Here is a 14,136-nt window from a genome sequence, read left to right as displayed (position 1 = left end):
TCATTCATACAACCTGTGAAAATGCACACCACTGCGGTCAGGCATCACTGCCTGGAAGAGCAGGAACTTATATGGGATTTGTAAGCCCAATATAAACAGTTACAGTACTTTAAGGGAAATTGGTTTAATAAGCCCAGGTAGATTTTGGAGAAATGTCCATGAGATGTTCAAGGACATCATAGCCGGGCCATTGTGGAATCCGGGTTTGGCCGAAAAGATGATAGGATTATAGGAATCGAACTATCGAAGTCTATCTCTGTTGCAAAGTTCAGTTTTTAGTTTTTTGTTATCGGTAAAACAATAATTGAATTATCAAAAACTATTTTGTAAAAAGATTTACACCACAGAACCGTAAGTACAGAACCATGATTAAGATGGCCTGATCACATCAAATCATCATATCTAATTCCTCTAATATTAATATATATTAGGAACATATGACACCCAATTCCACACAAGTAATTTACAACTAGTAATGAGTTGTTGCAAGCTGAACTTGTCTTAAAAAAAACCCGTCTATTTCTTTCAAGCCAAATGGCCTATGCAACAACATTTCCTTTCAATCATAAGGTTAGTTCTCTGGTAGTATAGCTCCTAAATGTCAAGCATCCTCCCTCCTTAAAAAGTCATAACTTCAACCAAAGCTACTGCCATATAATAACTATTTTTCGAACCCGTCCTACAAACAGGTGCCCTTATATTAAATTGTTCGGAAAAATATTTATAATTATGCAGAGTTATGAGATATGAATATTAAATTTATTCAGTAACTTTTACTTACAACAAAATGAAGATCGTATTGAAACTACTTGAATAGCAACTTACCAATGCGTCCACGATTATATCAATAGGGATATGATAAATACACCATTTTAATTGCAAAACTATACTCGAGCTAATATTTTCAACCTCGTTTACTTTGAGGTTAGTTTAATGTATTTGCATCAATTTTCTAATTTCCAATTAATTATTCAAGGTGGTGTGTAATAGCAACTTCTACTTATCCTTCTGTAATGTCCTTACAAACATGACATAAAATAACAATTATAAAGTGCTTCAAGTCTATCGTAAGTGGTCTTATTAATGCCAAATGAAAACTTATAATGTAACAAAGCCTTTTCCAAAAGAATACTTACTGAGATTTGTAAGTTGAGTAGATAGTGATCTAGTAGTCATAATGAAATACTTGCGGAGAAAAAACTAAATCAGTGCGAAACATGATGGTCACTTGGCCATAAACTATGGTGCAGAAGGAGAATGGCATCGGTACATAATGCAACTGAGTTGGTAATTACTTTAAAAGTTCTATGTGTGCTGAATTTAATATATATTATCATATATAGTTGGTACTTGGTTCTCCTCCCCAGGCACAACGTTCTCATATATTATCACAGTCAAGCCTAATAACCTACAAAAAAGTAACATTCAATCTAGTAAATAATACAACCATTCTTGTCGATATTTCCAAAGATATTTCCATACATTAAATTAAGCCAAAGATATTTCCATCAGTACAATAGCATATTGCTTCATCTAATTAAAAAACAAACACGTAGACTATAAACGTCAAAAAGATTGGTGACTCTTGGGGACCATGGACAAATTGGTTTACTAACTATAAGGGATGGGCAATGTTAACTTCTATATATTAGTTCATCAAGAAGTTCCAAGCAAAGACTTCTTATCCTTGTCAAGCATAACTTGTACTAAGATCCCCTCTCCCCCTCCAGTAAAAAATATTATAAGATCAAAATTGGACTAAAACATAAGTGAGAGATCGAAGAATTCACTCCAAGCAAGTTTCTCGAGAGTCCTAGTCCTGGTAATTACAACATAGGCACCATAGGATATGAGCTAAATGTTTTGCGTGCCAGAGGACCTAGGAGAATGCAATGCACCATGTATTCAATACCCATTTCTTCTATTCTATAAGGGGGCACTGCACCCACACCAACTCTGTTCCCTCAGTCTCTTGAAGAACAATTTTGTCTCTTGCCAACTCCAATCTCCAAGGATCGATCAACATGTTGATTTCAGCTCTAAAAAGCTATCAGAACCGTACTACTACCAGTACGGGGTGCAAATGAACCACTTATCTTGAAGAACAAAGCACCTCGATGGCATGAGCAGCTACAATGTTGGTGCTTAAATTTTCGAGGATGTGTTACAATTGCTTCTGTTAAGAATTTCCAGCTAGTGGCAGCTGTCGAGCCTTCCCACAATGTTACACAGGAAGAATAGGAGAAAGTAATACTACAATTTGGAAAAATAGGGAAAGATATCTTCACTATGGATTATTGTTACCCACTCTCAGCCTTCCAAGCCTTTGCAATTTGCTTGAGCAGCTTTGATACCAAACCAACATGTGAATGACTTTGGATTATCGGCATGTTTTTTTCTTCTACATAAGAGCTCACTGTAAATATGTCAACTGGAAGCTATTTCGTACTTGCCTCAGAAGTCAGCTCCATTATTTTTTGGATAGGAAACACGACTATTTTCTGTGCTTTTTTACCAAAGACGACAAAAGTTGTTTGTTCTCCACTCTCATCTTGTACGCATAGTTTAAGTAGGTACATGTTTAATTTTTAAAGTTGTAATTAGTAATGAATTATAAAACCGAAGATGGAGTATTTATTAGTGATTTATTTACATGTCTTGTGGAGTCTTGTATGTTATTTCACAGTTAGTGCAAAAAGGTTCCGATCCTTTGTCAACATGCTTATAAGTGCAGTTCTTGCATGATTTGTAGCTCCATTGGTTTTCAAATATCTTCACAAACTTTGCCCTGCAAGTGAATTGCTCTCCCTGCAAAAATTATGTTGTATTATTAGTTCAGTTTTTATTAATTTCAGCACGGTATTATTTAGGTATCATAAGATCTTCAAATTCTACGAACGAAAATTTATATTTGTTGAATGTCGTCCCAATTTCTTCCGAAGGAGATACTATAGTATCTTTAGTGAAAGAAATAGTGTACTTAGATCTTACTGGACGATATCTTCCGGTTGTTTCTTTGACTTCAAATTTATCAATTACAAATATGTCTCCTTCTATCAGTTTTTTTTTTCAAACATGTGTTGGATTCCTAGTAAAATATTTGCATGAATTTGATTCGACTGCACAATGTAATATAAGTGGATTAAAATTCAAAAAGTTTTTTGATATAAAAGAAGTCATTTTTTTTTAGTCTGTTCTACCTTTTCGTCAAGTAGCAACATGTGTAGACCATATGATTGTGTCTTGTCCTGTAGATTAACAGCTTCCCAGATTCTGCTTATGCATGCTCGAAGTCGTTCACCTCATCGAAAAAATTTAATATATATATATAGCTATTAGAATTACATTTCTGATCACAATTATGATGAATATTCAACCGTTTGCTATGTATGCATGAACAGATGTATTATTTATGCTAAATTCATGGATTAAAATAACACATGGTTACTAATACTATTAAAAAATCTAATAAGATTGAAAAAGAAATTATTGTCATGTGTACCTTTTCTCTGTAGTAGCTCTATAGTTTTCTGAAAATTATATTACTCGAGGCATTGTTGTGTTATATTTATAAGTTCCAAATGTCTTATTCTAGTTTTAGAAGTATACCTGTTTTGGACTTGTACCATATGTAGAAGTTGAATTAAGCAATACTTATCTAAATTAGAAACGGATCGTGTGTAGAAGTTGAATTAAGCAATACTTATCTAAATTAGAAACGAATATAACTATATAAAATAGAATTGTTTTTAATATGGTAAAGGCCGGACCAATCCAAGTTTGGCCCACTCTATATAGTATTTAGTGCAAATACTTCACCAGGCATCCCCCTACCAAATCTCTTGGTGTGATCATTCTTAAACATTAAGTAATAGACATGCATGATAATTCCGACTTGATGCATGGTCCTCCTGCATTCTTAGGACACCAAAGTAGTCTAGATCAAATTGATAACTCGTAATTCCAGTGCCCCATTGTAAATCCAACCATTCATTCAATTGACATGTTTAATCTGAATCGTTCCTTTTATTGTGATGGTTACAATAGATATATGAAAGTAAGGACACATTCTGGTAAAGCCATAATAGTTTGGCTTGACGGTTTCTCAAATGTTCAGTCATAGTACTCATCGTATAGTCTAGATAAAACTTTTGGTGTCGATTCTGTCCAGATTGCTGGATCCTTTGTGTTTTCTGGAGTCCACATTCTCTAAGATATTAAATTGTAGTACTCCGACCTGCGATTACGTCAAATTAATTGGTTATCTGATATTTTCTCCATGGTTAGTTAGAGGGCCATTATTTGATTAGACATGAGTTGAAGAGATTATGGTTTCAACAATTGCTTACCTATGTGGATTAAATCCTATTCTCATGGATGACTTAATTAACATGTTCTATTATTTGTGATGTTACCATCCGAACCATGTGAAATCGAAAATGTTTTTGTCCATTTTATGTTGTAACAATGAATTCTTGAAAATCGGAAGTTTAGATACATTCCATGTTTATCCTTAGTCCTCTAACATCACATTATTTATTTGTTTGTAAGCCCTATTCTTTGCAATGTAGTTGAAACAATAAGAGTTCTAAATGCAAGAAAAGAACTTAGAAGAAGTAGTGGTTACAAAAGATCTTAATTAATATGTTCCGAAAGGTAAGTCTTCCATCACAACTTTTTATTTGCTCCTTTTCATCAGCATTTCATCTTCTTCTCCAAATTATTCATCTAAATTCTTCTTTTCTTCTTTTTTTTTCTAAACGATCTCCCTGGACTTTATTTTCTACTTCATCTGTCAATCCTTTGTAGTCTTCATAATAAATATTATTCTTGTGTATCCTGTAGTAACAGAGTCTGTTTTGCTCAATTATAATCCACGGATCACTTAATTTTTGAGTAATCACCATTCCATTGCAGTTGAAACTATTTTCATCAACATCTATGCTATCCATGTAGTTTACCTGCATTATTTTATAGAATTTTAGTCACAATTAATATAAAATTTGATTCATATATAACAGAAAATATGAATATGATACTGAACTATTTTTTTTTCTTATTATTCGAATTAGGGTTTTAACCGTATTAGGTTGTAAAACATACACTATTATTTCTATTGTTAAGAACAAATACAGCGAATAAATACCATGGTAGATTATGAAATTACCTCGTAGATGAGTTTATCTCTTATTAATAATCTGCAAAAGAAAATAAAAATTGTGTAAGTTTTAAAACAATATTCACTACGATACTTAGATAAGTTGTATAAAAATTGTCAGTATAAAAAGTTTTTTTTTTTACCTTCTGCTACTGAATTGTCGTATACGGGAAGTTGTGTTGTTAAATTTATAAGGATCTATTGTGATATGATTTTAGAAGTTCAGTTAAACTCATCTTTTATGAAAACTCTAATTCAGTCATGATGTTTATTTCCAAATTTGGATTGTCTTTCTAAAGCAGAATATGTGCGTCAACATAAGTAGGAGTCCATTGATATGTGACCTTTTATTGAAATGACTTTCTAACTCTGTTCAAATTTATTGCGATGTACATTCTAACATTTTCAACAACGGTAGAAATTGAAAAAAAATCATAAATGCAAAGAACCCCTTCAGTCAACCAAAGAAATTCACCAGAAGCAGTAAAAAAAAAACACAACACAGCCAAAGAAAAGAAAACCTTTACAAATTTATTGGGTATCACGCGGAAACACACCACATAACATATACACTTCCTGTTGTAGTATCAAAAAAACTTTATTTTATCAAGAAAGCTTCTCTATGTTGATGAACTTGGCTTGAGGTTTTACATTCTTCTAGTTGGCTCATTTCTTATTTAGCTGCAGTCATGGACCCTTTCTTTGAACTTGCTAAACATTACTCCACTTGTCTCATTTCTGATTTGCTCCGGTAATAGGGTAAGAACTAATCTTGGGTAATGTGCCTTGTGCTAATTTCAAAACAGGATGGATTCTCTCACTGGTGCAACACTTCAGCTGTAATAAGGCTTTCCAACAATCTCTTTCCCCCTTGTCGTAGAGCCTAGCCTTAAGGTTGTGCCCTGAGCCTGAGGTGTCACACATGGCGATACTTCTAGGTGCGACATTCCAACTTGCTCCTACATTAACAAACAGACGATTAACAATAAGAAACCACAATACTATGAGCAACCAGAAGGGTTCGAGAATTATATAACAAAGTAAATCAAAGTTAGCTATTTAGTCACTTTGACTCTATATTATTGTGCTCTGCCTCTCTATCACACATTCACAATTACAATTCAGCTTGTGACAAATACGACAAAATCACAAAGTCATGCAATGTTATCCAATCCAAGTTTAGAATTAAACAGTAAAACAAATAGCAAATTTATACATATAGACATATAAAGTATGCGTATACTCACAATTTTGAGCTGTGGAGAAGTAGTAATCCTTGGTTTGACATCAAATTCTTCAGTCCCCATCACTACTACATCCAAATTCTTCCCTTCCACTCGTTTTTCTTCTTGTTTTGGTACTTTGATGCACTGTTTTTCTGCCATGATAGAAAAAAAACTCCTTTCGGGTATGTTTTATTGTTTTAAAGTCCGAAACGATATTATGTTAACGTAGTAACAGTATCGGGGATAGGTATGTAGTAGTAGGTTGGGAAAGTGATCATCCTTGCTTCAGAAAGAAAGAAAGAAGTGTATGATATTCTTTACAAAAGGTGGAAAAACACTTGTTATATGATTGAGGATAAGTAAAGTATGGATGTAACCCTTTTTATGAGTCCTTAAAGTACTGACATTTCCACACTCTTATTTAGTCGGTTTCCTTAATGGTTATTTTCTCGCTTCAATTTTGTTACCAATTATATGATTTTCCTTTCAAATGCTTCCTATTTTATATATAAGATGTACGGATAACCATGAACTATGACCTTGAAATTTACATTAAGTGGGAGTGTACCATTTAGGCGTACATACCTTGTTGTACGATGCAAAGTTGGAGAGTGAACCCTGATTAAAAATTTGTAGTAGCTGTTAATTTGAGGCCAAGTGAGCGGCGAACTATATGGGGATAGTTTCGATCTGCAATCTCCATCCCCTAGACGTCTTTCAAGGGAAGAACAATTATGTTTTTTGACGCTTGAATCATTGCCTCAACCTTCCAGTTTTGTTTCTTGTGTATCAACTCCCAAGTTTTGATTAAGGTATATAGTAGCAAGAATTTAGGTAATTTTTCTGAGGACTCAAACAACATTTTTCTATTGATGTCAGTATGGCTGTTAAAGTCAAGTAATTATGTATTCACACTATATGGTTGTGTACAATTTTTTATTTGATTGGATCGAGAAATTTTCTAGCTATTTAGGTTCTTGGGTAAGCTTCCTGATTCCATGAACGGATTTAGGCACCTGTCCCTAGAATGCTGTCAACTCTTGTGTTGAGCTAAGCCCGTGTTTGATGCTTTAGAGAGGGTAGCCTATGGGTCTGGTGATGAAGACATTTAGTTTTTTTTTTTTTACTTTTGGTTCCTCCTAGCTATACCCAGTTCATTAGCGCATAAGGAGAAGGTTCGTTAATGTGAGTAAAGAATTCTGGCATAGAAACTTTGACAGAGTAACTCATCATGATGTGAATAAGACAAACTCGCTCCTTAGGCCTATCCTTGTATTTACTTTGATGCTGTAAAGCTTGATTGGTTAAAAAAATAGCTTTCCTTTTACACGTTCAATGTTGTTGTTTTTGTGGTTTGCGTGGAAGTTAGTGAGATTATACTTAAATACGCATGATGTCTTCTTTATGCTTCACTGAAGTATGCTGTGGCAATAACTAATAAATATTACGCAAAAGCAAAGATGATCTGAATATTTTGATGAATTCTGACCAATTATAAAGTATCGGTTTGTATTATGACTGAAGAAAGATGGCACCCACTACGTGTTTGTCACTCTGGAAAAGGAAGAATTGCATTATTAATAGTAACAACAATATCATTATTTTAATTCGATATGCCCAGATGAATAACTTAGGTTCTTAACAACAGGTATTCCGTTGAAGTTGTGATCATGTTTTACCGGTCGAAAAAAGAAAAGAAATGAAACAGAAAACAGTTGTGATCATGTTTTGTTTGTAGTGATGTTGTGGATGTGTTAGCTTTAGGGAAGAGTTGCCCGTCACATATACATTGAGAAATCCGTAAAACCATAGTCCGTCCCTTTAAGTTGTCGTGCCTTGTTCGTTTAAGCATTAAAAGACATCCTGATATATGTATGTGCAGTTGCCCACAGCTCCCGTGAAGTATTGGATGAATGTTAGTACTCTCAATCTCTGTGAACTCCTAAACCATTACTGTTCGTCACTTTGTTTTCTATACTTGCTTTTATGGATATATTGTTCCCATGACTAAGAAAAGGAACCTACATGATAAGTATCAACCTAACCATTAACTGCATTTGCATTCTTGCTATCACCTGTGTATAGTGAATCCCATTAAATATCTACATTGCTAATCAAACCCCTAAGGTAACATGTTCGTTATGTTTATCGTAGTTCTCTCTTGCGAAATCATTGTCACAATTTCATTTCCTTCAGTGGTATGTTTTCGGCAAGATTTGGAGGGGACACCGCCACTTGGCAATTGATTGTGACTCGCCGATCCCTCGCCCTGAATCATCTAAGCCCTCCGATAAAGGGTGGCAGTGGCAAGTTCGCCCTCACCGCATGGAGTCTTGATGGGAGAAATTTAGCATGTGGGTCCATGGATGGCACAATTTCTGTATTTGACGAGCGCAAGCTAAATTCCTACACCACCTTGAGGGCCACTTTATGCCTGTTAGGTCTTGCATACTCTCCTATTCATCCACGTGTGCTCTATTCAGCCTCGATGATGCACACATACATATGTATGATGCAGAAGGGAAGAGCTTGGTTGGAGCTATGTCGGGTAATTCGAGTTGGGTGTTGAGCATGGATGTGAGCCGGATGGTATGCTGACTTGCTACAGGATCAAGTGACCGGACCGGTCCAACTTTGGGATTTAAGCATGAGAGCTGTTTTGTCCGGCACAATGAGCAGCCACAAAGACCAAGTATGGGGGTGGCATTTCGTCCACCGTGAGGATCGGGTCGGCTTTGAGCGTGTCGATGATAAGAGCATATCATTGTATGATTACTCATAACAACATGGTGGTGTAGAGAGAAAAACTGTACTTTCAGTATGACTTGTTTGGCTAAAATGAACACAACCGATATTCATTTATGTTTAGTTGAGCTAGTAGAAGTCACTTATACAATACTTCCTTGTTATCATACTTCACGTAAGACCCTCGTGTCACTAACCGTCGGTGTGATCGCGTGCCTCTTACCATCATTCTCCGGGACTTTTCGCCCAATGGTGGCCTCTATCCTTTGCTTTCTTCCCATATATCCCTTGCGGAATCCGGCAAGAATCGCTTCAAAATTATCCAAATGAGATTTCAAGCTGAAAATCGTGCAAGGAGTTTGATCAACAGAGCATTTGTATCTACCAATTTTCCTGTGATTGCTCTTGCTTCCAAAGCTGCATTTGTTGTACTCAAGCCAGCCACTCTAGTGACCCTCGCTACTCTCGATCCACTACCTACACCTAATCCCGATTCAAGAACAACGCCCCCATTTGCGTAAGCTGCGGCCTCATCTCCTCCGCGGTGTTTGATACATAATAGTTTCTTGACCTCGTCCATCTCCTAGAGAATGGATCATATCCTTCTTCACCCTCTTTCAAGCCCGTGTTAATTGCCTTCTTTTTAGATGCCATTTTGAAGTTCCGCCCTCTTTTTCTTGTTCATTTCCGCCAACCTCACAACCTTGGTGTCCAATCCCTTTTTTTCGAAATTGTCTCCAGTTCCTTCAACTGGCTGGATCCTCTCCACTTCCGCCTTTATTCCGCTTGCTCTCGCCACCTCCATTTCTCTCCTCGGCGTTCTTTTTCAGCTGCAATGTTCAATGGCCTCGGCGACACGGATTTCTTCTCCTCGCAACATTATTTTCACGGTTTCGATGATGAGTAAACATAACGATTGCCTTTACGTATTGTCCATAGGAGTAAAATTTTATACCAAGTACCAACCACATCTATTAACTCTCGCAAGATATTCCATTCAATGTAGTCATTCTCATCCATCAATTGCATCGGTTGTCGTGATCGTGATCTTCCATTCTTTTCAACATTTCTTAATCCGCGTGCATTGTATATGTGTTGCAACTTAGAAGAATTATTTGGATCTCGCTCTTTGATGACATTAAGAATCTGTTTTGGCTTGACTCCACGTAAGGTCATCGAAACAAAACCTTTTGCTCCTCAGGTGTTAGCCTACCCCATATGTATGACCCCCTAAGTTGGTCTTCGGCGAGGAGGTTGTGGCGACCACATTCAACACTCACCTTCCACTTATCATCATCATGCCCCTTTCACAACCAAGGAACAACCTGGGTGTCCTTCCTTTGAAGAATGATCAAATTTCTTGATCACAATAATGGAACCAGTTTCCTTCCCTATTCGCCCAGCCCATCCGATAAGTTCTTCACGACTCTCAAAGACCTACAATTCAAACAAAAAACATATAATTTTAACAAATCATAAAGAGAAAAACTAAAACTTATAAGAAGGAAAAGTAATATGTCTGTTATGAAATGTTCTGCCAGATCAACATTCATAAATTCATTCTAAAAATTCCACTTTTAAAAGTTTAGATGTATACAAATATGCACAAAGAGATGTTTATACATCTTGTAGGTCTAGCATATTTTCGAAAAGAGCTAAAGATGATTTTGCATGAGGTGAGGCAACATTGAGTTTTAGACCCAATGGGTTGTTGACTTTCACACATTCTCACAACATTAAACACGTTGAAAAAGAAGTTATTGATTTGATGAAGCAAGTTTCATTTCCTATGCTAACAAACACATGATAAACAATCCTCTTCTACAGAAAGAAACTGGAGCATGGGGAGAAGATTGGAAGTTTCGTCAAATGGTCCAACTTTCTTGTAAGTCACAACCATCAATCTTGACGCAAGTAAATTTTAACTTGGTCTACAGATAAGAGAAATTATAGTTAATGAAAAAACACAATATAAATTGTGATTTATAAAACCGATAGCCATCTATGTCATGTGGAACAACCTATGAACGGGTTGCGTTTCATAATTGTATTATAATATATTTCCACTCCAACTTTTATAAGTCAGACCTATATTACATGGAATATAGTGCATAATTTACATGTTCTAGTTTTATTGTGTAGGTCTATCTGAAGGATTTTGTGACAATGAAAACAGCCAAATGGGTATAAATATTAAAATACATGTAAACGGAAAGAGTGTCTGTCCATGATAAGCACTTGCCCCATTCATCCACTTGTTGGGCAAAAGTAACTAAAAACTATTAAGGCTTTCAAATCTTCTACAACATCCCTATCACGTAAAGTCCGAACCCATTGTAGACATCACAATAAAAGTTTGGACATAGATACATGATATTCTGAAAAACATATAACAAACCAGAGAACACGCTGTGTACAAAGATGAAAATGAATGATCTAAATAGTATAACCAATGTGCGAGAGGTAAAAATGTGTGAAAGAGCAGAAGTCAATGTGAGACAAATGAAGGTTCACACAAACTCAAAGATAGAGAAATAGTTACATCTTTCTAAGTTTACTACAATTAACAAAGACTCCCAACTTTCCTCACAAAGCTAAAGATGGATATTATCAATGAAGAGAATTATTATTGCTTTCGCTTGCTTACAAATCGTTAATCTTGTTAGTACCTTCCCCACAATGGCGTAATCCAATTTCAAATCATAATTGAAAAATCTATAAACGATTGATGTAACTTCGGAAAAACCATACAAACCATACCGACGGCGGATTGCTAGAGCGTGTTGGATTTCAAAGAGAATATAGAGAAGGATTTCTTTAACAGATATTTTTGAGTTTTGAGGGTACCACAAACTGAATACCATTGTTATAACAATGTAACACCGATCGGATGGTACAAAACCCGTCCAAGTTCCAATTGACAATTGATCTTCATCTCTTCCCATTCAACCTACTTTAACAGAACCAACTATAACCTCAACTTATTTTCTTGTTTGAAATGTGTTGAGTGAGTTTCAACACTAATCCCCGCTTCTTAATGCTATTGGAAGCTTTATTACATACTCGATTGTTGATCACCTTCGCGAACGATGGGAAACAGAATGCACCGAATGTATCTAGATTCGGATTAAGAACATAACAGATGAGAAAAGATAAACTCATATACTAATCCAAAGAACCAAATAAGGGAAATCTACCTGCGGGTTGTAGAACTTCAAGGGTCCCTTTGTTTTGCTATGGTCCTCATTCTCATCTAGTGGGTTCATCGGACGCTTTGAAATCAAAGCTGCCCTTCCGTAGTAGAGCAAAGCATGAAACCAATTACTCCATCGTGTGACAAAATTGAAATGATAGCATTAACACATAAATCCATTATCCAATCATAACATAATTACAATGGAGGGACACAAACAATTAGGGATCATCTACGGTTTGAAATTTTTTGGTTTTGGTTGATTGTTTATGAGAATGATCTGCAATGTCTACACCCACCGGAGGTTAAGTACCAATTCGAGAATTCAGTGGTCACTCATTTTCACCTTAAAGTGGAGTATCCTTGGTTATGCTATATATTTTGGATGAATCGATCTTGTGTGGAGATAATCCATATAGTGAGGAGAACATATCCACGCCAAATCATGTGGGATAATGAGAGTCGCGATCAAGCAAGTCATATCTTGCTCATGAAGTGGCCCAAAAATAATCTCATTCGACAATGGTGTTGAACCGATGACTTTGATTTCCTTTTAAAGCCAAACAACCCCTGAACAATTTCCACCAAAGCTGCCCCCGGTGCCCCATTGTTCGGGATAAGCTTCCCCAAAGGACAAAAGAAGGCTTTTGTTGACCGACAACAAAGCTTCAAGATAATGCCAGATTATTAGAGAAGACCTTTGAAGATTTCTGAGGATAATGAAAAGGGGAAGAAAGAACTAACCTCAAATCTGTCAAGCAAACAGGAATCATTCCTCAAATCGGCAGACAACAGGACACATAACAGGAATCATTTCAGTAAAGGAATAATACGGATGTTATTGTACTTTTGACAGGATAAGTTTGAATCAAATGATGCCAAAACAAAGTTAGGGGTCTCTTCCCTCCACCTTGGTGATAGGACTTGACTTGAGAATTTAGTTGTCACACCCCGAATTTCGACAGAATTCGGAAAAACATTATTTGTTCCCGACTCTTCGATCTCCGAGGTGTGACGCACTCTCAACTTCCAAAAACCCATAAACAATTTAAATATGCGGATAATTAAAAACCAGTAAAAATTTTAACTTAAACAAAAGTCTTCTTCATTACAAAATTTACAAATGAAAATACAAATAGCTTTGTCTCGACTGAAACTCTATATCACCTCAAGGGAAAACAAAACATATCCCGAGATCAACGCTAACGCAAAACCACAAGCAGCAGCCTAACCTTCTTCAACACTAAAACTGTCAAAACTTATCAACTATGTTCATTGAATGAACACACCGATAAGCAAACATGCAAATCGGTCAAGATTATAAAAATTTGGTGTGAGTAGCCCTAAAATACAACATATACTTATACCAAATATATACTTAAACCATAATGGGTGTTAGTTCCTCCACCGGGCTTTAACTTTCACCAACTAATACAACATCCTTAAGTATAATAATTAAGGCGGTAGTTCCTCCATCGAGCTTTAACTTCCAACAACTAATACCACATACCATATGCGATAATAAAAGGCATTTAGTTCCTCCATGAGTTTTAGGTTCTAACTAAACTACTAACCATCCAAACATATACAATCATCTATCTAGAGATATATCATTTACCAACATATTATCATAATTATATTAGTTTAGACTTTCTTTGTGTGTTCATAAAATCACGTCAGATCTATGTCTTACCTAGTTTCCCCGGCTACCACAATCGCGAACCCACCTTAACATGTACATCACATGCCTCCCTTTACATATCGAGCTACCCGCGGCGTAACCACCTCGAACGGGATGCCGCGACACCGATAAA

The 14,136-nt window shown here is 35.9% G+C and overlaps 1 pseudogene; it reads left to right on the top strand.

Annotated features, from left to right (window-relative positions):
* The first annotated feature begins 1,241 nt into the window (after nucleotides 1-1,241).
* On the top strand, nucleotides 1,242-2,373 carry LOC147491680 (tubby-like F-box protein 5 pseudogene; annotated as a pseudogene).
* The last annotated feature ends 11,763 nt before the right edge of the window (nucleotides 2,374-14,136 follow it).

Source organism: Coptis chinensis, chromosome 6, assembly GCF_015680905.1.
Source record: "Coptis chinensis isolate HL-2020 chromosome 6, ASM1568090v1, whole genome shotgun sequence".
Taxonomy (NCBI): Eukaryota; Viridiplantae; Streptophyta; class Magnoliopsida; order Ranunculales; family Ranunculaceae; genus Coptis; species Coptis chinensis.
The sequence above is the reverse complement of the archived record's forward strand: the minus strand, read 5'-3'. Positions and strand labels throughout refer to the sequence as shown.